The 25,166-nt window shown below is 37.2% G+C and overlaps 1 pseudogene; it reads right to left on the minus strand.

Annotated features, from left to right (window-relative positions):
• Positions 1 to 24,428: 24,428 nt before the first annotated feature.
• LOC118720178 lies at positions 24,429 to 24,824 on the minus strand (annotated as a pseudogene).
• Positions 24,825 to 25,166: the final 342 nt, after the last annotated feature.

The raw sequence follows: 25,166 nt of genomic DNA on the forward strand, positions 1-25,166 counted from the left end.
CTTATTTTTTTTAATATATTTTATTGATTTTTTTACAGAGAGGAAGGGAGAGGGACAGAGAGCTAGAAACATCGATGAGAGAGAAACATCGACCAGCTGCCTCCTGCACAACCCCACCTGGGATGTGCCCAAAACCAAGGTACATGCCCTTGACCGGAATCGAACCTGGGACCGTCAGTCTGCAGGCCAGCGCTCTATCCACTGAGCCAAACCGGTTTTGGTCAGACTTATTTTTTGATTCAATTAAACTTCTTTAGGTTATTTTTTATTTTTTGATTATTTTTATTGATTTCAGAGATAAAGGGAGAGAGAGATAGAAACATCAATGGTGAGAGAGAATTATTGATCGGCTGCCTTCTGCATTCCCCACACTGGGGATGGAGCCCGCAACCCAGGCATGTGCCCTGACCAGGAATCAAACTGTGACCTCTTGTTTCAAGAGTTGATGCTCAGCCACTGATCCATGCTAGTCAGGCACTTCTTTAGGTTTCTGAAGACAATCGTTAGACAAAAATATGAAAATGTGTAAAATCAAGAGACTAATACAAATATAAACATTTTCTAAGATTACATTGCCATTGATTGCCAAGAAGACAATTAGAAAATACTTTAATTAGGAGTGTACTTACATTTCTACTGACACTATAACTAATTTCCATTAATTAAAATTCTCTATCATTATTATAGTCATTTGTAGGTTTTTCTTAACAGCATTAGAATATATAAAACTACATTTGTGTGTTGCACTATTTTTTATAAAATAGAATCAGTTATAATTTTATATGTGGTATCTGTTGTCAAAAAAAGTACCTTTATTGTTATACAAATAATTATTGGTCACAAAATAACTATAAATGGAAATTTAATTTATTAGTTTTCCTGTGATTCTTTCCTGCTGAGGAGATTATCCTTATTCTGTTTCACAAATGAATTTTAAGGATGAGATGACTTAAAAATGAATAGTGCTATCCTAGCAGAATTCTTGTTATGCTCTATCCTTACTCATTATCATGATGACTGAACATTATATTCCACATCTTTATAATCTTTATACTAAATATAGAACTAGTCTTTGAAACCAGGTAGGATGGAACATTTGAGAAAAATTGCATAGTGTTTTTAAGATCTGCTTAAATGTCAATCACTGCTTTACCACTTGTTGGCAGTGTTCTCCTAAACAAGTTACATTACCTCTCTGAATCCCAGTTTATTTGTAAAATGATGACAATACATGGGATTGCTCTGAGAACTAAACGAAATGATGTACATAACTTGAACAAAGTAACCTGGGGCATTGTGTGGCCTACATTTTTCACTTCTTTCGTCATGTGACTTCTCAATCTCGTTCACTACAGAGAATGTATATTTGACTTTGTTTTAGTTATTTTTATTGTTGAATGTATTACAGATGTCCCCTCCTTTTTTTGCTCATTCACCCCCTCCACTCCACACCTGCCCTTCCCAGGCCTTCACCGCACTGCTGTCTGTGTCCATGAGCTATGCATATATGAATATAAGTTCCCCAGTTACTATCTCCCCCATGGCCCTCATCTTCCCTCTGAGATACATATCAGTCTGTTCCATGCTTCTATGTCCCTGGATCTATTTTGCTCATCAGTTTATTTTGTTCATTAGATTCCCCATGTGAGTGAGATCATGTGAAACTTGTCTTTCTCTGACTGACTTATTTCACTTAACATAATACTCTCCAGGTCCCTCCATGCTGTCTCAAAGGGTAACTTTGACTAATAGAATAAAGAGGAAGTGAGTGTTCTGGATCTTAGCTTAAGCCCTTGAAGCCTCTTATACTGTGCTTGTACCCTGTGCCTCTGCTAAAACTCTTGTGAAGAATCTTACCTGGTTAGCCCATAGGTCTAATGGGGATCGAGACAAATGGGACAGCCACTCCAGACAACTCAGTGAGAAGTAGGGCCATGCTAGCTGCCACAGCCCAAAACAGAAATGCCAAGCTGAGTCTATGCCCACATCAGCCAAACGCCAGGCAACCCAGAGACACCTGAGCAATAATAGTTCAGTGCCTTAAACCAATTATTTTTAAGTGTACCTGTTTTGGAGCAGAAATTGACTGATACAGAGTCTGATTAATAAAGATTAGCCACAGATGTTATTATTTACTATCGTTTGAAATAGAAGCCTAATGAAAACAAATAAAGCAAAACAGCATGATAATCAGGAAGGCACAGGACTCTATTTCCTAAACCTGAGGCTGTTTTTAAAAAATACTGTTTTATCTCCTCCTATTTGTTTTCTGAAACCCCTGTTGGCAGGCAGCACCTTCTTCAGCAAAAGGAAATGCAAATGGTTGGGGTGGGTTTTGTCTCATCTGCCACTTCTCCAAGGAAAATAGAATCCTATAATAAACGATCTTGCGATCACAGATGTATAACTGTAATGGCGAGGCTACAAATACATCACACATGCAAACCCCTAACACATCTCCCTCCTACAGATTCTTCCACAAATACTCTGCTGCAGCTCATGGAAGGAATTGCAGCATTTCTTCCGGAAGCCGCAATCTGTGACTCTCCAAAAAAGTCAAGTCAGAAAGAGCCATTTGAGCTGTGACCGAGGGCGGGGTGAGGAGGCAGAGGTGTTGATAAGAAATTAAAGGGAAGGATTGAAGGCAAAGGTATTTAACTGTCCGAACTTTTAACTGCTCACAAATGTGAAGCTTTTAAAAGTGCATAAAAATAGATATGTCCTTCAGCTGAATGCAGTGTACAACTTGGACTCCTCCTTTTTGTTGGGGGAGGGGTGCATACTGCATCAATACTGAGCTTGTACAAGAGTGTAGTTTGTGGGTTTTGGTGTAATACTAAATGATTAAAGCACAAGCAAAAGGTGTGCTGTCATCCTACACCAGTCTGACTATAGATGCTATAAGGAATGGGGAGCATTCTTATAAGAATGGATGAAATGATGATGATGTTGATGATGATTTGAAAAGCTGTCCACCATCCATTTAAATTGTGAATTCCGGAGGGAAATTGCAGATTGCTTCTATATATTGCTTTGCCCTTCAGCTCAGCTGTTGGCTCTGCATTAATATTCAGGGAGCCTCAGTGCCAGCCCTGGTGATTCACTGAGATACTATGAACATGCAAATGAGCAAAATCTGTTAATGTCCATGCTTTGTCTTTCTTAGATGTCTGAAGGAATAATTAGAGCCAATCAGCTACTGATAACTTTGTATATAGATTAACTATTGCTCTGGAACCTAAAACCATTTATTATAACAACTATTCTTATCCAGCCCAAAGTCTTGATTCCAATCAGTCTCTTGAAAAGAGTACTCCCAGTATTCTCTTCAGTTTACTGACTTCGAGGTGAAAGTGGCATATTATTTTAACATCTTGGATTACAGTGACAGCATTTTGAAGTGAGCAGTACACAAAGAGTGGAATTTGTCTTAGTTACTCACTTTTTATTTTTCTCTGGCTCTTTCTTCATTGTCCCTGGTTATTTAAAAATCAGGATGCAGGAGTTGGTGGGGGTGTTTCAAGTAGATGAATCCTAGAGCTTTGGAAGTATGGGTTAGAATCAACAGAAGGAGGTTATAGGAGAGGAAAAAATAATTTATTGTATTTAGCAGTAATTAATGTTTGATTTTAAAATCACATTAAAGTTATCTTAATGATATATATTAAGGAGAAAGAATAAACCTTAACATTTCTGTATAATTCATTTTAGCACAAACAAGAATAACCTTTATCAAGAAAAATAAAAGTATAAATAAATAAACTAGGTAAATCTGAATATAAATTCTATTCCCACATTACAGCTTGATTAGGATTTTATAATGTAGTTTAATGATTTTAATTTTGTTCTCAATCAGTGTGACACAGATAAAAGAGCTGCAATAAGATATGTAATATTTAAATTATTGTGCTCAATGACTGACGAAAACATTTGTGGTCATTTACTTTTCATGTTCTGTTACTGCCTCATTTCTATGAAGAGTTAATCTTTAAGCCCTGGCTGGCGTGGCCCAGTTGGATGGGAATCAACCCATGCACCAAAAGTTTGCCCATTTGATTCCTGGTCAAGGGTACATACCTGCGTTGTGGACTCTGTCCCTGATAGATGGCGTGCAGGAGGCAGTCAATCAATGTTTCTCTCTCTCTCTCTCCCTCCCTCCCTCCCTCCCTCCCTCCCTCCCTCCCTCCCTCCCCTTCTCCCTTCCTCTTTCTCTAAAAATCAATAAAATATTAAAAGCAAGAGAAAACTTTTAAATTGTCACAATGTGCTCAATGTATGAAATAACCAGAATTCTAACATTCAGTTATTTTGAATTAATTGAGAAAATATTTCAGCTATAGAAAAATAGTTATATATACACTGAGTGGCCATATTATTATGATCTCTGAACACATAATAATCTGGCCACTCAGAGAGAGAGAGAGAGAGAGAGAGAGAGAGAGAGAGAGAGAGAGAGAGAGAGAGAGAGAGAGAATATATATATTAGAAGCCCAGTGCATGAATTTGTGCATGGGTGGAGTATGGCCAGCCTGGCCAGGGGGAGGGGAATGGGCAGTTGGCCAGCTTGCCTGCTGGTTGAACTCTTAGTAGAGGGGACAATTTGCATATTAGCTTTTTATTATATAGGATATACACTGAGTGGCCAGATTATTATGTGTTCAGAGATCATAATAATCTGGCCACCCAGTGTGTGTGTGTGTGTGTGTGTGTGTGTGTGTGTGTGTGTGTGTGTTATTATATAAGTTAATATAATAAGGCTTTTATTATATAAGTTAAATAAATAAAAAGTAATAGAAGATCACTGGATTTTTTACTAAGAGGGTAGAGCCAATAAATGATGATATGACTGATGTCAGTGAGGAGGCTATAGTAATTTAGAGGTAGATTATTTTTGACAAACAGATTTGTCCTTCTTCTGATCCTTGTACACAACAATCAATTTCTCCTCCAAATGAAAACTGAACAAATGTTAAATGTATAGTGGTTTGAATAAGCCAAATTGTGAGGGCCATGGTAGAGACATATACTGTCCATTAATTTCCAGAATATGATTTCACTGACTAAACTCTCAAGATGGCAGCTACCTCCTCCCTCACCACTCTATTCAGAGCATCCCATCCAATATCATACAGCTGGTTCCAGACAGAAGAACATCGTTGTTAAGTCAATGATAACATGGATTAATACATTAGGTCTCTCTATGAGAAAATACAACTATAGCTAAAACTGGTTTGGCTCAGTGGATAGAGCGTCGGCCTGCGGACTGAAAGGTCCCGGGTTCGATTCCGGTCAAGGGCATGTACCTTGGTTGCAGGCACATCCCCAATAGGGGGTGTGCAAGAGGCAGCTGATCGATGAATCTCTCTCATCGATGTTTCTCTCTATCCCTCTCTCTTCCTTTCTGTAAAAAATCAATAAAATAAATAAATAAGAAAATACAACTATATAAAAGGGAAAAAAAGTTAATATAAATGAGCTGAATTCCTCTACATTTATTCCCTTCTTATTTTCCAATTCTTAGCAGCTGAATTCCTAATCATAGTAAGAATTTTTAATGATGATTGTGATTTGCTTAAAAATAATTCAGCACAGTTTCTGCATTTAGCCAGGAATCCCCTGCCAGGGACAGTTAGATATTACTTTTTCAGAGAGGACAGGCTCCCCTCCAGAGGCAGTGATTGCAAACACATTAGCTATCTTTGTCTTTGATCAGATCCAGGTGTTTTGCTAATCATCATATTTCATGTCAGAAATGGCTTCTCATTGATTAAATTAGTGGCTAGCTATTAATTAGCATGGCACCTGTTAGAAATGGATGGTAATTACAGAAGCAGAAAGCTTTCAACTTCCATGAATTGGCTCAAATAGTATAAATACACTTCCCATTCATGAATAAACAGGACATAAACATCCAAAACAAATTTGTAGTGTCTACCTTTAGGAATGGTGCCAAGGACTTGGTTTTTAGCTGTTCTGTATCCTGCCGTGGGTTTAGAAAGATGCGGGTTGCCTAATGCTGTCCATAAGAGTAACTGAGTCTACTTCTGGGATGTTGTCCAGTGTTGAGTCAATATTTCTTGTTTGTTTGTTTGTTTGTTTGTTTGTTTTAGAGGAAGGTGGGACTCCTAAAATGACAGACAGCTAGGACTTCATCAAGCTTACAGAATAAGCTACATGAACCATTGTTGTCTCTTTGATAATAAATGTTCCTATTATGACAGAGCTTGTTCTGAGACTTGATTGCATAATAACCTGGCTACAATGTGTAAAGGGAAGAAGCTAACCTTTATTCATAGAAAATATTTTGGTTTTTTTAAAGCCAGCAAAGAAAGCCCTAAAAATTGTTACATGTTCTAATTTACTAGGGTCATCCTCAACAGAATGATATCGCCATTTTTTAAAATATATATTTTATTGATTTTACACAGAGAGGAATTGAGAGGGATAGAGAGTTAGAAACGTCGATGAGAGAGAAACATCAACCAGCTGCCTCTTGCACACCCCCCACTGGGGATGTGCCTGCAACCAAGATATGTGCCCTTGATGGGAATCGAACCCAGGACCTTTCAGTCCACAGGCTGACGCTCTATCCACTGAGCCAAACAGGTTTCGGTGGTATCGCCATTTTTAATTCTCCACATTAGTAGATCCTATCTACTAGAAAGATCTTTAAATTTACATTCACTAAATAACTTTTGTAACTGCTAGTCACCAACTTCATCTCAAAACTTGAGCCTCCATGAAAGAAAAAGAAAGTAAATCAGCAAGTTATTCCAGGTAATAGCATCATTTTAGATTATGAGGTTATATACATTTTCATTTTTATTATATAAACCAAATTTGTTTACTGAAAGATTATTTTACATGCAAGAAGCTATTGATTTAGGGTTTTTAATAAATGTTATTCTAATAACTCAATGAGGCTTGTAAATAATAATTAAACATAAAAAATTATATAGCTGTAGTAATGTTAAGAAGTAGCAATCTCCAATGCAACACATTTAAAAAACAGAGACAGAAGTGAAACTTTATGCCTGTTGATCAATAACTTCCCATTCCTCCCTCTCTGCTGTCACTGGTAACGACGTTTCAGTCTTTGATCTTATGAATTCGACTATTTTTGATGCAGTACCTCATGTAAGTGGAATCATGCAGTACCTGTCTTTCTGTGTCTGGCTTATTTCTCTTAGCTCCTATAGTTAACAATAACATAAACTTAAAATCTGTTAAGAGGATGTTTAGAAAGGAAGAGACAAAAAACGATTTCACTTAAAACTCACTGTATTAGACCAAGGTGCAACCTAAAAAGCTACTGTCTGAATAAGTTAATGTTTCTCCAAAAAACCTATGCATCCATTGTGTCACAGGCATGGTGTTACACACAGGGGACGCTGTAATGTAAAATATTTGGTCTTGCCCTTAAAGAATTCCTACCCAACCCAGCTGTCATGGCTCAGTGGTTGAGCTTTGACCTTTGAACCAAGAGGTCATGGTTCGGTTCCGGTCAGGGCACATGATGGGGTGAGGCATGCAGGAGGCAGTCCATCAATGATTCTCTCTCATCATTGATCTCTCTCTCTCTCTCTCTCTCTCTCTCTCTCTCTCTCTCTCTCTCTCTCTTTCTCTCCCTCTCTCTCTCTCCTTCTCCCTTTCTCTCTGAAATCAATAAAAGTAAATATTTTTAAAAAGGATTCTTATCCAGCCACACAGTAATAATTAACTATTAATCATTATATAATATGATCAAAGCTATATTGGAGAGAGTACTATTTAGAACAAGGGTTTTGGTATTTACTAACTGGGAAGTTTTGAGGAAAGCATTTAACTTCCCTGCGATTCAGTTTCTTTATTTGTAAAAGTGAGATAATGTCTGTTTCACAGAGCCCTCGGCCTTCAGAATCAAAATCAACTTTCCAGCCCTGGTCAGTTGCTCAATGGTTAGAGCCTAGACCCTCAGACAAAAGTGTCAAGGGTTTGATTCCTGGTCAGGGCACATGCCTGGATTGTGGGCTCGATCCCCAGTAGGGGGCGTGCAGGAGACAGCTGATCAATGATTCACTCCCATCATTGACATTTCTCTCTCTCTCTCTCTCCCTCCCTCCCTCCCTCCCTCCCTCCCTCCCTCCCTCTCCCTTCCTCTTTGAAAACAATAAAAATATTTTTTTTACAAGAAAATGCTTACCTGAATGTACTTTATAACAATCTCTTAAGCTCTGGATTGAGCAATTGTCCTCAATTCCTCCATAAAGCACACTGACTGATACTCTCCACACTGAGTGCTCATGGCTACAAGGCTACTCTCCACTGCACCCTTGAATGTCCAGACCCCATCAGTTGAGTAATTTGCTTATCAAAGAGTCTCTTATGCTTTATCCCCTTGCATTTTTAGTGCCATTGTGTGCTGATAAAATAAGTGGAAGAGACACTTGCAAAAATGGGAAAAACCATATTCTAGAATTTTTTTTTGCATAAAGTGCTTCATAAGTGTCTTTGAGTTTCCACCTAATTAATAAAAGAACTTCTAAAACTAGAACGTGTAAATGATGCATATGATTGTGGAACTTTGATTTGCAAAATAAAACTCAAATGCAATTACATTAATTCTAAGATAAAATGATTTGTAAAGTAAAATATATGGATATTTACATTAAATGAATATTTTAAAGTATGCATACATACGTGAACATACACATTTAGTTATTGTTGCTATTTCCTATTTATTGAACTTTTATTATTATTATTATTATTATTATTATTATTATTATTAACCGACTGGTCACCCATTTCTAGCTACTTTAGAGAAAAGTGGTTTTAATGAAAGCATAATGTCAACAAAATACAAAATATATTTTTTTAAATCAATGGTGGATATGAGCGTATGCAAGCTGGTTTTGTACAGGTTGAAAGTTAGGGAATTATTACTCTTGAAGAACCTGCTGAATGTAAGCAGAGTATTTGTATTATTAATATTTACTTTAAAAAACTTAACTATCAATTAGATGGCCAGGATATTAATTGAATGTATAAACAAGAAAAAAGGCTTTCACCCTAAACTGTTTGGCTCAGTGGATAGAGCATCAGCCTGCAGACTGAAAGGTCCCAGGTTTGATTCCAGTCAAGGGCATGTACTTTGATTGCTGGCACATCTCCAGTAGGAGATGTGCAGGAGGCAGCTGATCGATGTTTCTCTCTCATTGATGTTTCTAGCTCTCCCTCTCCCTTCCTCTCTGTAAAAAAATCAATAAAATATATTTTTAAAAGAGAAAAGGCTTTCTTCACTAAGAAATAATTTATTAAGATTATTTTTATAGGCGAAACCGGTTTGGCTCAATGGATAGAGCGTCGGCTTGGGGACTGAAAGGTCCCAGGTTCGATTCAGGTCAAGGGCATGTACCGCGGTTGCGGGCATATCCCCAGTGGGGGGTGTGCAAGAGGCAGCTGATCGATGACTCTCTCTCATCGATGTTTCTAACTCCCTATCTCTCTCCCTTCCTCTCTGTACAAAATCAATAAAATATATATTAAAAAAAGATTATTTTTATAAAATTCTAGGATTACTTATGTTTGTTAGTTCTAGACAGAGTTCTTTTATAAATACCTCAATAAATGTAATTTAGATAATTTCTTCCTGTAGCATTTTGTAAGGTTGTGTTTTGTTTTATCTATATCTCTTTTATTCAAGTAAAAAATTTTTTTTGAAGATAGCGAAAAAGCCACAGCATTTTTGTGCTCATCACATTATGAAATGTGAGAAAAAAAACTGTAGTAGTTACTTCAATTGCTGAATCAGTGAGTTGATTCTGACATTTCATAGCTGGATTTCAAAGCCATCTTTAGTGATTAGGTCCAAATATGTGATCAGTACCTTTTTCTAGGAACAAGTGAAAATCTGAAAATTACTGCTTTCCAGCTACTAAAATAAAGTGACTCTTTTGAGCTTTATTTCCAGACTACTTGAAAAATATAATGATGTTATTTATATTTAAACCTGGAGGAGACATAAGTCTCATAGAATGTGGGCAACTTCTTTGAATAATGCATGGTTACTTTATTTCATAGACTTAATGTGTCAATGAATTGAACTCATTCTGTACAAATGTTACCTAGGATTTTTTTCCCCCATATTTTTCTTCAAATGTTAAGGAATACAATTTAGAGTGCACATTTCCTAGCAGATGCTGCATAAATCCTTATTCATAAATATTTAGATCTTGACTTGATGAGAAAAATATAAGATTACAGTATATGTCACAGTCTTGCCACCTAAGTGTATAACTATATTCTTGAATTATTCCTATTGCAGACATAATGTCTTTACAAGTATTTTATTATAGCAATGCATTTCCCTGAGGAAGAGTGTTTATAAATATATGAGTCAAGGTGATGCATTTTGCTGGTATTATTTTCTTGTCTTCTTCTTGGTTTTGCTTTCATGACTTACAAAATATTTTACAACAAAATGAGCCAACAGGTATCGCCATATTAAAGTAGGCAAAGGGTTCAGTTATTCTGGCAACTGTTATAGGAATGTGTTTTTGTTGTTCTTAAAACTAGATAAATCCATACTTGCAAGAAATTATTACTCTAAATGATTAGACTGTCTCCCAAATAATCTTAGTTTATCTGCTTCAAATTCTTCAGATCATGGCCACCTAGTAAAATTTCACACCCCAAATTAAACATATAATTTAATGTCAGCTTAATGGTGTGTCTGTTTTTCTGACATTAGAAATATGTATTAAATCACTTTTACTGTTATCACTTCAGAGTAAATTTGATCCATTTCGATGAATAAGTACTAAAAAAAAGTAGCAAACAATTTAAAAATCTTTGGTCCTTATGGCTTCTTTTAGCCTTTACATTGGACGAGATGTTTGCCCTTGATTTAGTTTCTTTTACTCAGGGTTTCAATGGTTCCACTTTTTTAAATCACTTTGCTCTGAAATAATACAGGTTGCCAGATCCTCATCATTCTATATCACTATACATTCTAACCTCATCCTGATGATGCCTGACTGAATGGTGGGATAATGGAATGCTCTCAAGTTGTTGGAATTGACAAAATGGCATAGCAACTAATTGGTGAATTCCAGGAGCTGATGTTTCTCTTTTTGATTATTCTGCACATGACTGAACACATCTAAGCAAGTTTCTTTGCATTGAAACTTCAGTTTCTATAGGTCCATGAGAGCAAGAACTTCATCTGTTTTGTTCACAAATGAACACCCAGAACTCAGTGCCTAGAATATAGAAAGGCACTCCATGCATACAATTGAAGGGCTGAATGAAAAAACTTGTAGTAAGTGTGCTTTATGGAGGAATTGAGGACAATTGCTCAATCCAGAGCTTAAGAGATTGTTATAAAGTACATTCAGGTAAGCATTTTCTTTTTAAAAAAATATTTTTATTGTTTTCAAAAAATTGCTGAATCACTGAGTTGCTTCTGACATTTCATAGTTGGATTTCAAAGCCATCTTTAAAGTGTTCACATGTCTTAATGGTTAGACTCAAGGGATTCAGAGATAGAGCAAGCTAGGTGATCACATCTGAGTTACTTAACATCCCTGAGTCTATTTTTCTCATATTCAAAGGAAAATAATAATAGTTATAAAGATTAAATGGCATAATATATAGTTAATGATTATGTCTGTCACAATCACTTAATATATAGTTACAGTATTCTTATTATGGCAGGGATTTTCCCCCCCCATAAAAGTAAATGTTTTTTAGTGTTTAAAATAGCATTTGCACAGAAGCAGCTGTATTAACTATCCAGAATGACGCTCTAAGTGTGGAGGAGTAGGGGGGGAGAGAAGGAGACTGGGGGTTACCTGAGGACAGCAGGGAGGGAGGGCTGGCCCCTGCAGCAGCTGAGCATCAAATGGGTCCCAGTCCACTCCTCATGCCACTGAGATGTGCCCTTCCCATCTCCCCCTCACCACCCCTCCCCTCACTTTAAGATACGCTCTGTGTCCCCACATTCACTCTGAGACTCGACAGTGGGGGGACATGCAAGCTTTGCTCCAGCTGGTGTGAGGCTGACCTGGTCGCCACCTCCCACAGGACACAGACCAATAAATAAATAAATAAATAAATAAATAAATTACCGCCCGACCTGGGGCAGTCAGTCAAAGAGGTCTGGGGGCTCCCTACCATCCCCAACATGCCCTCCCCTGCCCCTGAGCCTGAGCAAGATGGGTAGGGCCTGCATACTGGGTGACCAGTAGGGACCAGGTCCAGTAACCACCTCTGGGCTTGGACTGGGGACCTGTATGCAGTGCTGTGGGCAACGGGGGAGGAGGAATGTCTGCCCTGCCCCCTGGTCCACAAGGACACAGCTGCTCTGACCAGGGACAGGCTGATAAGGGGACCTGGGCCACCTGCCCTCCAGCCCTCCAGCCTGCCCCCACTCTGTCTAGCACAGACCCCACAGCAAGGCCCCTGGTGCATGTGGAAAGCTAGCCTGACCCCTGATGGCCATGGCTAAGGAGAGGCCACACAAGCTTCAGATGCATCGCCTCCTGGGGGGAGGGGGAGCAGCAGGACCCCATGCTCCCACTGCAAAGTCATCTGGAGGAAGGCATCCTGTCCTCGACAGGAATTTAATTTGCTTGGAAATTCAATCTCAGTTTTAGGACAGGATATTTTATAGGAACTTCATTGAACTGTTAAAAATATTAGAAATTAAAGAGTAAATCATTTGATAAGATAGATTATGAAGAGCTCAGAAATGGGAGAAAAAAATAGAAGCTAGTCACCATTTTTAGTTTTTACAAAGTAATACTGTTACTATGTCAAAAGTAGCTTCTTGGAACACCATACTTGTAGGATTTCTGAAAGTAAAATAATGATCTGATATGAAAATGTCTACTTTTAATCCTAATCTTCACCTATTTAATCAAGAAAATACTTATGGTGATACCAATGAGGAAGATAAACAGGCAATTATCATAAACAGAAAACAAGTAAATTGACTTATTTTGTCTTAAAATAACACAATGGATGATGTGTTAAATGCTAGCATCAGAAAGGTTTGAATTATTGAGTGCTGTCCACTGGAGCTTTCTGTGATGATGCAAAGGACCCATATCTGAGCTGTCCAAAACAGTACCTGTGAGCCACATGAGGCTACTGAGCACTGGAAATGTGGCCAGTGCTAATTATAAACTGACTTTTAAATTTTATTTCATTTTAATTAAGGTAAATGTAAACAGCCATATATAGGCTATGGATACCATATTGGACAGCAGAGATCCAAATATTATGCCAGGATATTCACCTTTTCAGCAAAAGTATAAACATAGGATCATGTTTTGTCAAGTATAGAGTTTTCATACCCAGAAGACGGTAAACCTAAAATAAAATATATTGAATATTATGCATGTTGTTGCTATAGAGTCCTATTTGTTTGCATTCATTAGGCCCTTTTGTTTCATTTAAGTAGAGTTGTTAATTGAGCAAATGAATATGCGCTGGGTCAAAATTGTATAGAACTGTGGTATTAGGTTTCATTTCTCTGAAGATAAAAATAGTGAGAAAAGTCTTATTCTGACCAGAGGATATTTTTTTTTTCAAAGACAAAACACTTCTTCCTTAATTTTCCTCTCTCTTTCACCTTCATTATTAACCCCCAACCTGTTCTACGGAAATAGATTATTTTACTTCCATACAGAATGGCAAAGTAAATTTACAATATAGATATTCATTTATTTTTTTTGTAAATGCCACCGTGTTTAAATTTATCACTGTGTTGTTTTTATTATTTAATATGGGAAAGGTAAAGACACACACCCATACATGGAGTGCACAATCACTATTTTCACGTTCTGTATCCTTATTTTCACTTTAAGGTTTTATCTCCCGTAGCATAAAATTATCTTTTTAAGAGAGTATTTTAAAAACTGTATTGAATCCTATTGTAGAATATTACTTAAACTCTTATGTGAATGCATGAGTCCTGAATATGTTCCTGATTCTTTTACTTCAGTCTTAACGCATTCCTGCAGTTCTTGGACAGGGATAACAAATGGAGTTCAAACTATTTCCAGGCTAATCAAAGCAGTTGACAATGGCCACTCTGAGTGCTAAATTGATCCTCAAATTGCAACTTCATTCTCAGGGTTTCATGGAGACCACATGCCATGAGCAGACTGTTTTTCTCAAGGAAAGTGGCTCTCAACTCCTGGTTGCAAATTAGAATCATATGGTAAACGTTTGACAAATGTCATTGCTCAGACTCTACTCCAAACCAATCTATTCAGGTTCTCTGAGGTGGGGCCCAGACATGTATGTGTTAAACTTTCCCAAATGATGTTAATGTGCAACTGTGTTTGAGAACCTTGGTTCCAATATGAGCTAATATACTAATCCATCTGCCACTCAGTAAATCTTATTTCCATTCTATCTTCAAGTCAGATATGTATGAAATATTAAAGAAGCGCTAATGGAACCATTTTGATTTGCAAGTTTCGACCAATTCCAGCTTATATAAATCTTACTTAGGATCATTATTATGCCACTTGATTGTGCTTTGTCTACCTTTTTCTAACTGTATATCATTGATGGTCTTAAAATAAAGGTGGGCATGAAGATTGAGGATGTGCAAAAAGATACAGTAACTGACTTGAATAGCAGAGATTCATAACATCAGCACTGTATCCAATGTGTTGAGAGAATGTGAAAAATATAAGATAACTATAGTCATTGTGCAATTCTAAATTCCTCTTTTAGAAAAGTTTATCAGTGATCTAAACTTCCTAATCAATAAATGCAATTCCAAATAGGATGCCACAGATAATTTTAAAAAGTATGCCTGGTTAACTGGGAAATATTACAATTTGTTTTAGAAATCAGTTCTCTAAATTATGTCTTCATCAATATATTATCTGAGATTACTCTCTTTTCCCTGCCTCATTCACAGAAGGATCATTATTCTGAATGTAGTGTTTATAATAATGTTTTGTTTTGTTTTGTTTTTTTCTTAGTAGAGACTGGGTGCATGAAATTTGTGCACTGGTAGGGTCCTTAGGCCTGGATGGTGATCAGGGTTGATAGGGGCCTTCTTTCCCCTCGCTGCTGACTGCTGGCTGGGGCCTTCCTTCATTTGGTGCCAACCCCTGATGGTCAGCACACATCATAGCAAGTGGTCAAACTCCAGTTGGTCAAACTCCTGAGGTGACAATTTGCATATTAGCCTTTTATTATACAGGATTCCCATAGTTATATATTCCTAAACAATATAGAATATTATTGTGTATATTTTTATGTTGTGATTCCCAAATTTGAGTAATTTCAGTTCTATTGTATCACTTGATTCCTAGCTTCCGCTTCATCTTTGAATGGCTCCTGGGAATTTCCCTTGGCTTCCTGAGAACTCAGCTATGTAATTAAATACCTGTTGGTCATATTTATCCAGCATAACTATTTGATTTGTAACAGGCAGTTTTTCAGTGGAGTTAACCTGCCTTATCACTGAAAACAGATGTGTTCTATATTACTAAAAGTCTTGATGATGAAGCTCCTGGTAATGAAGTGTATCATCCACCTCTTACTACATGTACTCATTCACTTGGCAAGTATTAATTAAATATCTCCGCTATGTCTTTCACTCTTCTGTACATGGGGATAAAATGGTCATCAAAACTGTTGCTAATGCCAAGGAGCTTACATTCTAGTGGAAGAAACAAACACAAAATTAAGTGTGTGTGTTTTATAAATATGTGTTATACACACATATACACAAGAGCATTTCTCAAATTGATCTCAGAGAAAATCAGTCTTAGGTGAGCATTTGATGGGTAATATTTTATTTTATTTTTTAAATATATTTTTATTGATTTCAGAGAGAAAAATAGAGGGAGAAAATGATAGAAACATTAATAATGAGAGAGAATCATGAATTCTGGTCCCACAGTGGCATGTGGGAGCCCACAACTCAGGCATGTGCCCTGACCAGGAACTGAACTGTGACTTCCTGCTTCATAGGTAGATACTTAACCAGTGAACCACAAGGGCAGGGCAATGGCTGATATTTCAGATACAATGACCAGTGAAGGCTTCTCAGAGGATACATTGATCAGGTAGAAAAGTAGTAAAAGAGTTAAGCAGATGAACAGATGTTGTATGAGAGCTCTGGGCAGAGACATTAAGTGCCAAAACCTAAGAATGGGGTATGCAATGATTTTATGGAGTTAAAGAAAAACTCAGAATATAATCCTTTTAGAGAAAGTAGAATTTTTGGAAAACTAAGTCAATCAGTTGGTCATTGAGGAAGTAGAGTTATCCTAATCATTTCATTCACAGCCAAATCAATCATTCAGCCAAATAAAAATATTGAATACTTCATACATTAGGTATTGCTGAAGGCGGGAGAGAGATTGGAAGAGATTAACCAAAGAACTTAGATGAATATATGCTTAACCCATAGATACAGACAATAGTGCAGAAGGTGGGGGGTGGGGCAGAGGAGGTACGGGAAGGATGCAGGGTTGAGGGAGTCAATATGGGGGAGGAAAAGGGACATATGTAATACTTTCAACAATAAAGAGAAAATTTTTTTTTAAAGCTAAACACCAGTAACTCAGTGTGTGCTCACAATTTAATAGGGAAGGCAGGCAATAACCTCATGGAAAGTAACATTGTCAGAAGAAATATTTTGCTGTCATTTGAGTCCCCCACAAAAAAGCACAACATCATTTTGTACTCTTCAATTTATTAATCATTTTAATAGCTTTAATATTGTAACAATATTAAACTGTTGCTAATGTCAAGGAGCTTACATTCTAGTGGGACAAACACCAAATTAAATGCATGTGTATGTGTGTTATAAATATGTGTTATACACTATACACACATATACTGGATTTATCAAAAGTTACTTGGATTCTTTTATCACTTTCTCTTGATTTCTGATTTCTCTACCATCATCTCAGATTATCTTTAGCTTTTTCCTAAAACAAAAGGGAGTATAAAAATGAGAACAGTTTTTTTAAAAAACAAACAGAAACAATCTTTTATAATATCTTAAAATTAATTTTATGGAAGAAAGAAAAAGTGCAATTCCCTACAAAATTCATAATGCAAGTTAGCAGCAGCACAACTGTTAGTAATGTCTGGATCTCTTGACTTAACAAAGCTCTGAATCCTTATAGCGCTTTCTTCTAAGTAATGCAGATCTCTCACTTAACATCTCTAATTCATTCCTGAAATAAGAAGTTCTACCTATCCACTGATTTTCCATTGTTTGAAATAATACAGTTCTCATCACCCACAAACTTAAACCATGTTATTAAATTGTAACAGAAGCACAGTAAATGCATTTACATATAAGTAGCAAACTATCATATTAAGAGGGAATAAAAATTAGGAAAACTTCACCAAGACACATCATAATCAAATTATTTAAAGCCAGTTATAAAGAGAGGGAGATACATTTTGCAGAGAGAAAAAAATTTAATTACAGGACATTTTTCTTTTTTGTTGGGAACAGTACAAATCAGAAGACAGTGAAACAATGTATTTAAAGTACTGAAAGAAAATACCAATCAACCTTGAATGGCATAACCAGTAAAAATATTTTTCAATAAAAAATGTGAAATGCTTATGCAAACATACAAAAAGTAAAAACCATTTGTCACTATCAGACATGCAATTTTAAAGGAAGTCCTTCAGGGAAAAGGAAATGATACCACATAGAAATCTGTATCTATATAAAAGAATAAATAAAAATAGAAAAGGGAAATATGTGAATAAATACAAAATGATGCTTTCTTCTGTTCTAAGTAACAGTAAAAGATAATTCAATATTTAAATAAAATAATAACAATGTATTGTAGTATTTATAAAATGAAAAACTAAACTGTATGACAAAAATAACACAAAGGCCAGGAGAAGGGAATTAAATTGTACTGTTTTAAGGTTCTTCTCCTGTAGGTGAAGTAATATAATATTACTTGAGTGTAAACTGTTTTAAGTTATTTATATTAGAAACACTAAAGCAAAATTTCACTGAAGAAGGTACATGGATTGCTAATAGGTATATGAATAGATATCAACATCATTAATCATTAGGGAAATTTAAATTAAAATGACAAATACCACTATGTACTTATCATAATGGCTAAAATAAAATAAAAATAGCTGACAATATTAAATGTTGGCAAAGATATGGAGTACCTGGAATTCTCATGCATTGCTATAGGAATGCAAAATGATGCAGCCATTTTGGAAAACAGTTTGTTTTCCTTATAATAGTTCCTTATAAAATTAAACACACACTTGCCACATGACCCAGAAATGCTATTCATATATTTACCTAAATTAAATTATATTCCTATACTCAGCAATGCAAATGAATGAAATATGATATTTGCATATTTATTGATGTTACATGGATAAATGTAAAATGCATCTTGGTAAGTTAAAGAAAAAAGACCCCAAAGACTACACTCTATATTTATCCATTTACATAACATTCTAGAAAATGTAAAACGGTAGGGACAAAAATTGATGAGTGATTGCCAATGGCTGGGGGTGTGGAAGGTGATCAATAACCCACCCCCGCAAACCAAATAACCTAAAAAACCAAGCCCAAGAATTCCAATCTTGAACCCAGGTTTGCTTGATGCCTAAACTCTTACACTCTTAATAATGATCCTTTGATAACATTTTCAAAGTTAATTAAGGAGAGAGAAGAATAAGAGCAATTATTTGTGTAGCTCATATTCCAAAAGAACCACTATCCTTGGATTACGTTCTTGGTTCTACAAGTAAGCTACCCAGACCAGCACCATCAGTTGCACCTGGGAACTCCTTAGAAACAAATTCTCAGGCTTATTTCCTAGACCCACTGAATCAGAAGCTCTGTGAATGGGGTTGGATCTAATAATTTGTATTTGAACAATCCCTCCAGATGATCCTGTTATGCATCAAAGCTTGAGAACAACAGATTTACATTAACTCATTAGCCGTCATTATTTCCAACAATGAATGCAAATAAATTGGGTTACTCACAGTCAACCTACATTAGGAGTGCCTATCTATAAAGTCCCTTATGAAATGCCAACTCTTAGTGAAATTTCCCATTCCTTCATGCCCCTCCATAATACATTGTTTATATCTTAATTAAACACACATTTCCTTTCACCCTGTATTGTAGTTCATTGCTGACTTGTCTGTAACCTTCACTAGATGCCAGTTCCATGGGGCATGAATTCTCATATTTCAAGTATAATTTGAGTAAGGGCAAACCCAACTGGTCATGAAGGTTAAATTTATTGGGAAATGTCAACTTCTAAGGTACATAAAGTTCCAGGCTTGGTTCAAGTAAATCATTTGCATTTAGTAGTCATCATCTTTTCAGACCCATTAAGATGAGGGTGCGGATGTGGCAGTCATGAAAATATTGGCATTGATCAATGGCCCCAGCTGTTGAGTTCTGAATCCCTCACTGCACTTCCCACAGGTTATTTCTAGCTAGTGATGGTGTGGAACAAGGGTACTAAAGGAAGGGTATTTCTGCAGGTACAGGACTTTCCTAATGAACAACTTTGCCTCAAGGACTCCCCATCAACTTTGCTGAAACTTTCTTAAAACTGCACAGCGGTCTAAGACTTTTCCTACCCAACATCCTTTCCTTCCATCTCTCCTGCACAGGGGTCCAAAATTCATTGTACTCTAATAGCTCTCCAAACCTCTTTTAGCTCCCTCCCCACTTTCCCATACAGCCATTTTCCTTAATAAATATCTGCCTTGTTTAATTATCTTAGTGTCTGCTTCTCCTAAAATCTTAAACTAACATTAGGGCAATTGTATCTATTTTTTTTAATTATATTTCATTTTTATTGTTGACATTATTACAGTTGTCCACCATTCCCTCTATTGTCCCCCTCCATCTAGACCCGACCCTCCCTTCTGGCCCTCACCACATTGTTTTCTGTATCCATAGGCTATGCATATGTGTTCTACAGCTATGCACTTCACCTGCTTTCATCCACCTCCCTTCTGACAGCTGTCAGTTTGTACCATGCATCCATGTGTCTGCTTCTATTAATATGTTGTTCATCAGTTTATTTTGTTTATTAAATTCCACATATAAGAGAAATCATATTTTATTTCTCTTTCTCTGACTGGTTTATTTTGCTCCATGTTGATAGTTCCTTATACATTCATGCCACTTTGCTTCCTATAAGTAATTGTTTTGTTTTTAATGGGTGGATAATGTTACCTGGGTAAATGACCACTTCTGTTTTGCAGATTGGCTGCTAGAAAGTTGAGAACATTGGTTAAGTGTTAACCTATGGATCAGGATGACATGGTTTAATTCCAGTTGCAGGCCCAATTCTCAGTATGGGGCCTTTAGGAGGCAGCCAGGTGATGATTCTCTCTCATCATTGATGTTTCTCTCTCTCTCTCTTCCTCTCCCTTCCCCTCTGAAATAAATAAAAAATATTTTCTAAAAAAAGATGACTCTATTTCAGGAACTAATCAATTTATCTTTAAATTCTGAGCCCACTATTATTCGCAAGTTTCTTTAGATTTGAATTTAATTTGATTATATAGATTTTTTTTCTAAGCTTTACAAAATAATTTCTGAAAAAAGCCAGGGTAAAATATTCCAGATAATGGTCAAATATTAAGGGGTGCAGTCAGGATTGTCATGTTCAGCCAGTCCCATATGCTGTATACTCTGTGGTTTGAACTGTATCCTCAGTGTGAATGCTCCATGTGAAGTTATAATGTTGGTCCTGGGTAGCACGTGCCCAAGTGTAGAAAGAACTTGCTAATGGTAAAGCAAGATAATGACATTCAGAAATCCAGTCAAGCAGCCAGTGTGAATGGGAAAGAGTATATAGCTGAATAATAATAACCTTAGTAGAAAATGGGAAGAAGCGACACAGTCCTCAAAGGTATTACAGGGATCTAGAGAGCTCTTTAGATCCCTGTAATAGTGGCCCCACTGTGGAGAGTGCCTTGTAAAGGCCCCTGAGCTGATTGTTGTCTGAATCCAGTGGCTCCTGGCAGAGCCATGCCCTGAAAACATACATTGCCAGAGGCAGGTGTGTTTTCAGTCTGACCTTTAACTCAGGCACCAGGGGGTGGATTTCATTATCTAAATCCAGTCAGGCACCAGGAACAAATATGATTATCTATGCCCTCCCAGAAGTGATTATTACAAAGAAGCCACAAGAATGCATTTATTTTCTTTATCTTAAACTTTAGTAAAACTTCCTGGTATCTTACTGTATAAAATAAATGCGCTGTATCGGCTCTGGGTCCCTGTCTATCCATCAGAGGACAACTGTCCCACGTGGTCCCAGCTTTCCCTATTGTATTTGTATCTGTCTCTTTTATTTTCTCAATCCCTAGTCGCCCCTACTCAGGACTCCTGTCCACTCTACAGCCCTGCTGGTCAGAGAAAAGAGATAAATATTTATATCCCACAATGGAGAAAACATAGAAGCCCTGAGTACTAATATGAACTCTTTAGACAAAAACAACAGATTAATTTGAAACCAACTGGCATAAGTCAAAAGATTAATGTAATAAGCCATGTAATCACACTGTACAGAACAGCTTTAGCTGAGGTTCTATCTATATCTTGTTATAAAGAAAAACTTTTCCTTTGCTCTCTTAGGTTCTATCCCTGGGGCCCTATAGATTTAATGTATAAAAAACAGATTAGTTGAATAGGCAGACAATTTTTATTAATATTTACATGCACAAGAGTTTAAAGAAAATATGTGAAACTCAAAATCAGACGTAGGGAACTTATATACCTTTTTAACAAAGGAAAGAGGGCTAGGCTTCAAGGGATAACAAATATGGGGAAGTGACCAGGAAATATATAGGCAGACCTTGGAGATATTGCAGGTCCTGTTCCAGACCACCAGAATAAAGCAAGTATAATAAAGTGAGTTGTAATCCTTATGTTGGTGGAGGGTCTTGCCTTAAATTTGTTAAAAGCACAACATCTCTGAAGCACAAAAAGCAAAATATAATAAAGTGAGGTATGCTGATATGGGGGGAATAATAAAGAGCTAATATGCTAATTAGTCCAAATAGCAGAATGACCATCCGGACAACATTCCGGGCGAAACCAGGGCTGTGATGGCCAGCTGGACAGCCACAACTGTGAGGGCCAAGCTCCTTGCATGATATGCATCAGGCTTATAGTGGAAAATAAAAGCTATTTTAGTAAAGTATGTTTATGCAAACTCGACTTGGTGCCAACTTCAGTCTTTGGTGTCTCTCCCTAGTATTGGGGCAGGGAGAGGGAGCACCTTCCTCAGAGAGAAATTCATGCCCTGCTTTTTGAAAGCTGTGGTGAGGCAGAGAACTCTTCCTGCATTTGTTGATTCTCAGTTGCCTTCAGCTCAAAATAACCTTGATGCCAAAGTGGCCTATTTTGGGATGCTATATGATTGCCTTTAGTTTCAAACAGTGTGGATGAGGCCTTGTAGGATGTACATTTGTCAGCTGTCACTCTTTCTAGTTCTAAGGAACCCTTACTCTGTGATTCTCAGTGGGTGAAGTGCTTCTCCCAATGGCAGATGTTTTGAGGTAAAAGCTACTCTCTTCCTATCTCCTGGTGGACAGGGAACTGTAATTAACACTCTGATGCTCTCACCAGGATTTTATATCTTGGGCTAGTGATCTGAAGGAAAAAGAGTTTTATCATTTGGTTGCCTGCCATCTAACTATGGTGGCAGTGTTTTATGAAAGAAATGATAAACAAAAGCATCAGATACATTTGAAGATCAGATATTTTTTTGCAACATCACTGAACTCTTTGATTCCTTATTTCCTGAGCATGGTTCTCAGGTTCTCCTCATTGATTCTGTGAGCTATTTTTATCCTTCTAATTAATTTATCCTCTGTTTAATTTTCCAGAAGTGGTTTTAGGTGCATTTAGCCCACCTGGTATAGCTAGTTTCTCTGTATCTATTTGTCATTTCTTCCTCCTACATCTGAAAACCAATAAAACTGTCAGTACCTCCTGGGGCTACATGCTTCCCCGTTCAGGTTCAGCAGAAAAGATGTCTGATTTTCCAAGGAGTTTCATGAATGAATGAACACACAGGGTTTTTTTCTCCAGTCTCATATTTTTGGATCAACTTGAGGTCATTTACTAATAGCTAAGTGTTAGTGATAAATTTAAAATGCATAGCAGTAGATTTTAGGTTATAATTAAAAAGGGGTTAAAAATAAAATCAACTCTTTAAGGGTCAGAGGGACATGTTGTTTCTAAACATGGAGAATGGACCATGAACACAGATGAGGCAGAAGGCCCCAGCTGTCTAATTTATTTCAGCATCAAGGTTTTCATGCCAGGTAGTTCATTAGGAAGATGAAATGTCTCAAACACCCTGTGTTTCTATTGACATGAAGAGAAGTTGCTTGCATATACCAGCTGTTGATTATTGTGCAGAAATATTGAAATAATACTTCAAAAAGTTTCACTATCAATATCAAACATTGATGATTGAAGCCTCTTATCTATAATAATAAAAGCCTAAGTGACCATTGCAACTGAACAGATGACCAAACAGGCTGTGTGGGGTGACCAGGCAGGCAGGGGGGTTAGTGGAGGAGCGACCAAACTACCAAGCAGCAGGTTGTGTGGGGTGACCAGGTGAGCAGGGTTGGGGGGCAATTGGGGGCAACCAGGCCAGCAAGGGGGGGGGCAGTTGGAGGTGATTAGGCCAGCAGGCAGAGGCACTTAGGGGCAATCAGGCAGGCAGGCAGGTGAGCAGTTAGAAGCCAGTGGTCCAGGCTTGTGAGAGGGATGTCTGACTGCTAGTTTAGGGGATCAGGCATAAATAGGCAGTCGAATATCCCCCAAGGAATCCTGGATTGGAGAGTACAGGCTAAGCTGAGGGGATCGTTCTCTTCCCCGCCCCCCCAATGCACGAATTTCGTGCACCAGCCTCTAGTTTTTCTTATAAGTGTTAAAAGTGGAAGTAGAATGGCCAGTTGAATGAATGTTAAATTGGCAGAAAACATGGAATTTATCAGACAGAGTATTCTTGAGTTCCTCTAATACACTGAATTTATTACTTGATCCTTCTGTGTCTTGGCTTCCTCGTGTCTTTTATTTTTCCCCTAAAAAAATTAAAACAGAAAACTTCAAATTTAAATTTAAAAAAAAATTTGGAAATTGGAAAAAACGATGGAGCAAATCAACTCCTAAAAAAGTGGGCTGCATTTTGGTGATCACTTTTATTGGAAGGGTTGGAGGAAAATAAAAATGCCAATTAGCTTAAGAAATTGAGGGTTATGTGCAAATCAACTCATTTTAGAAGTAGAAGAATCTTTGGTTATTTCTTAATATCAAAATATATGCAGGTTTCTCTTTTTTAATATCTTCTACCTTTAAAGACTCAATGATATAAAGTCTCCTAATTTCCACACAGGATATATTCTTTGTTTCAGCCAACTCTCATTGGAGGGGCAACTATCACCACACCATCTTTCCAAACAAAAAGCATTGGAATATTCCATTTTGTTGATTTATATATCTCTTCATAGGCTTCTTCATCAGTTTTTATAGTAGGCCCAATTTTCCCCACATCTCCCAATGTCATATTTAAATGTTGATCAGAAGCATGTCATCTACCTCGAAGCTCTCTGTCATCTTTCATTTTCACATAAATTCGCTCATCTAGGCTGATCCTGATAAAATCCAGGGGCTCTTCTCAAGTGTTGGTAGTTTGTTGTGTCCTGTTACCTTGAAGAAAGCAGCCCTGGAATGCAAAGCCGAACAGGGCCAGGCCTGGGTGTGGGGAGGCCTCTCAGAAGACACTCACCTGGTCATCATCTGCCATGTTTCAAACTCCTCATGCCTTAACAGTATATATGCTATAGGGTTGGTTTAGGAAAAAAAAGACATTGAGCACAGTGACTTGCACAGCTTCTGACACTGATGGAGGAAACTATCAATATAGATTTTTAAAAGATGATACTTGCCCATCAGTTTCGCTCAGTGGATAGAGCGTTGGCCTGCAGACTGAAGGGTTCCATGTTCGATTCTGGCGAAGGGCACATGCCCGGATTGTGGGCTCCATCCCCAGTAGAGGGAGTGCAGGAGGCAGCTGATCAATGATTCTCTCTCATCATTGATGCTTCTATCTTTCTCTCCCTCTTCTTTCCTCTCTGAAATCAATAAA

This window comes from Pipistrellus kuhlii, unplaced genomic scaffold (assembly GCF_014108245.1).
Source record: "Pipistrellus kuhlii isolate mPipKuh1 unplaced genomic scaffold, mPipKuh1.p scaffold_m20_p_16, whole genome shotgun sequence".
NCBI classification, from domain to species: Eukaryota; Metazoa; Chordata; class Mammalia; order Chiroptera; family Vespertilionidae; genus Pipistrellus; species Pipistrellus kuhlii.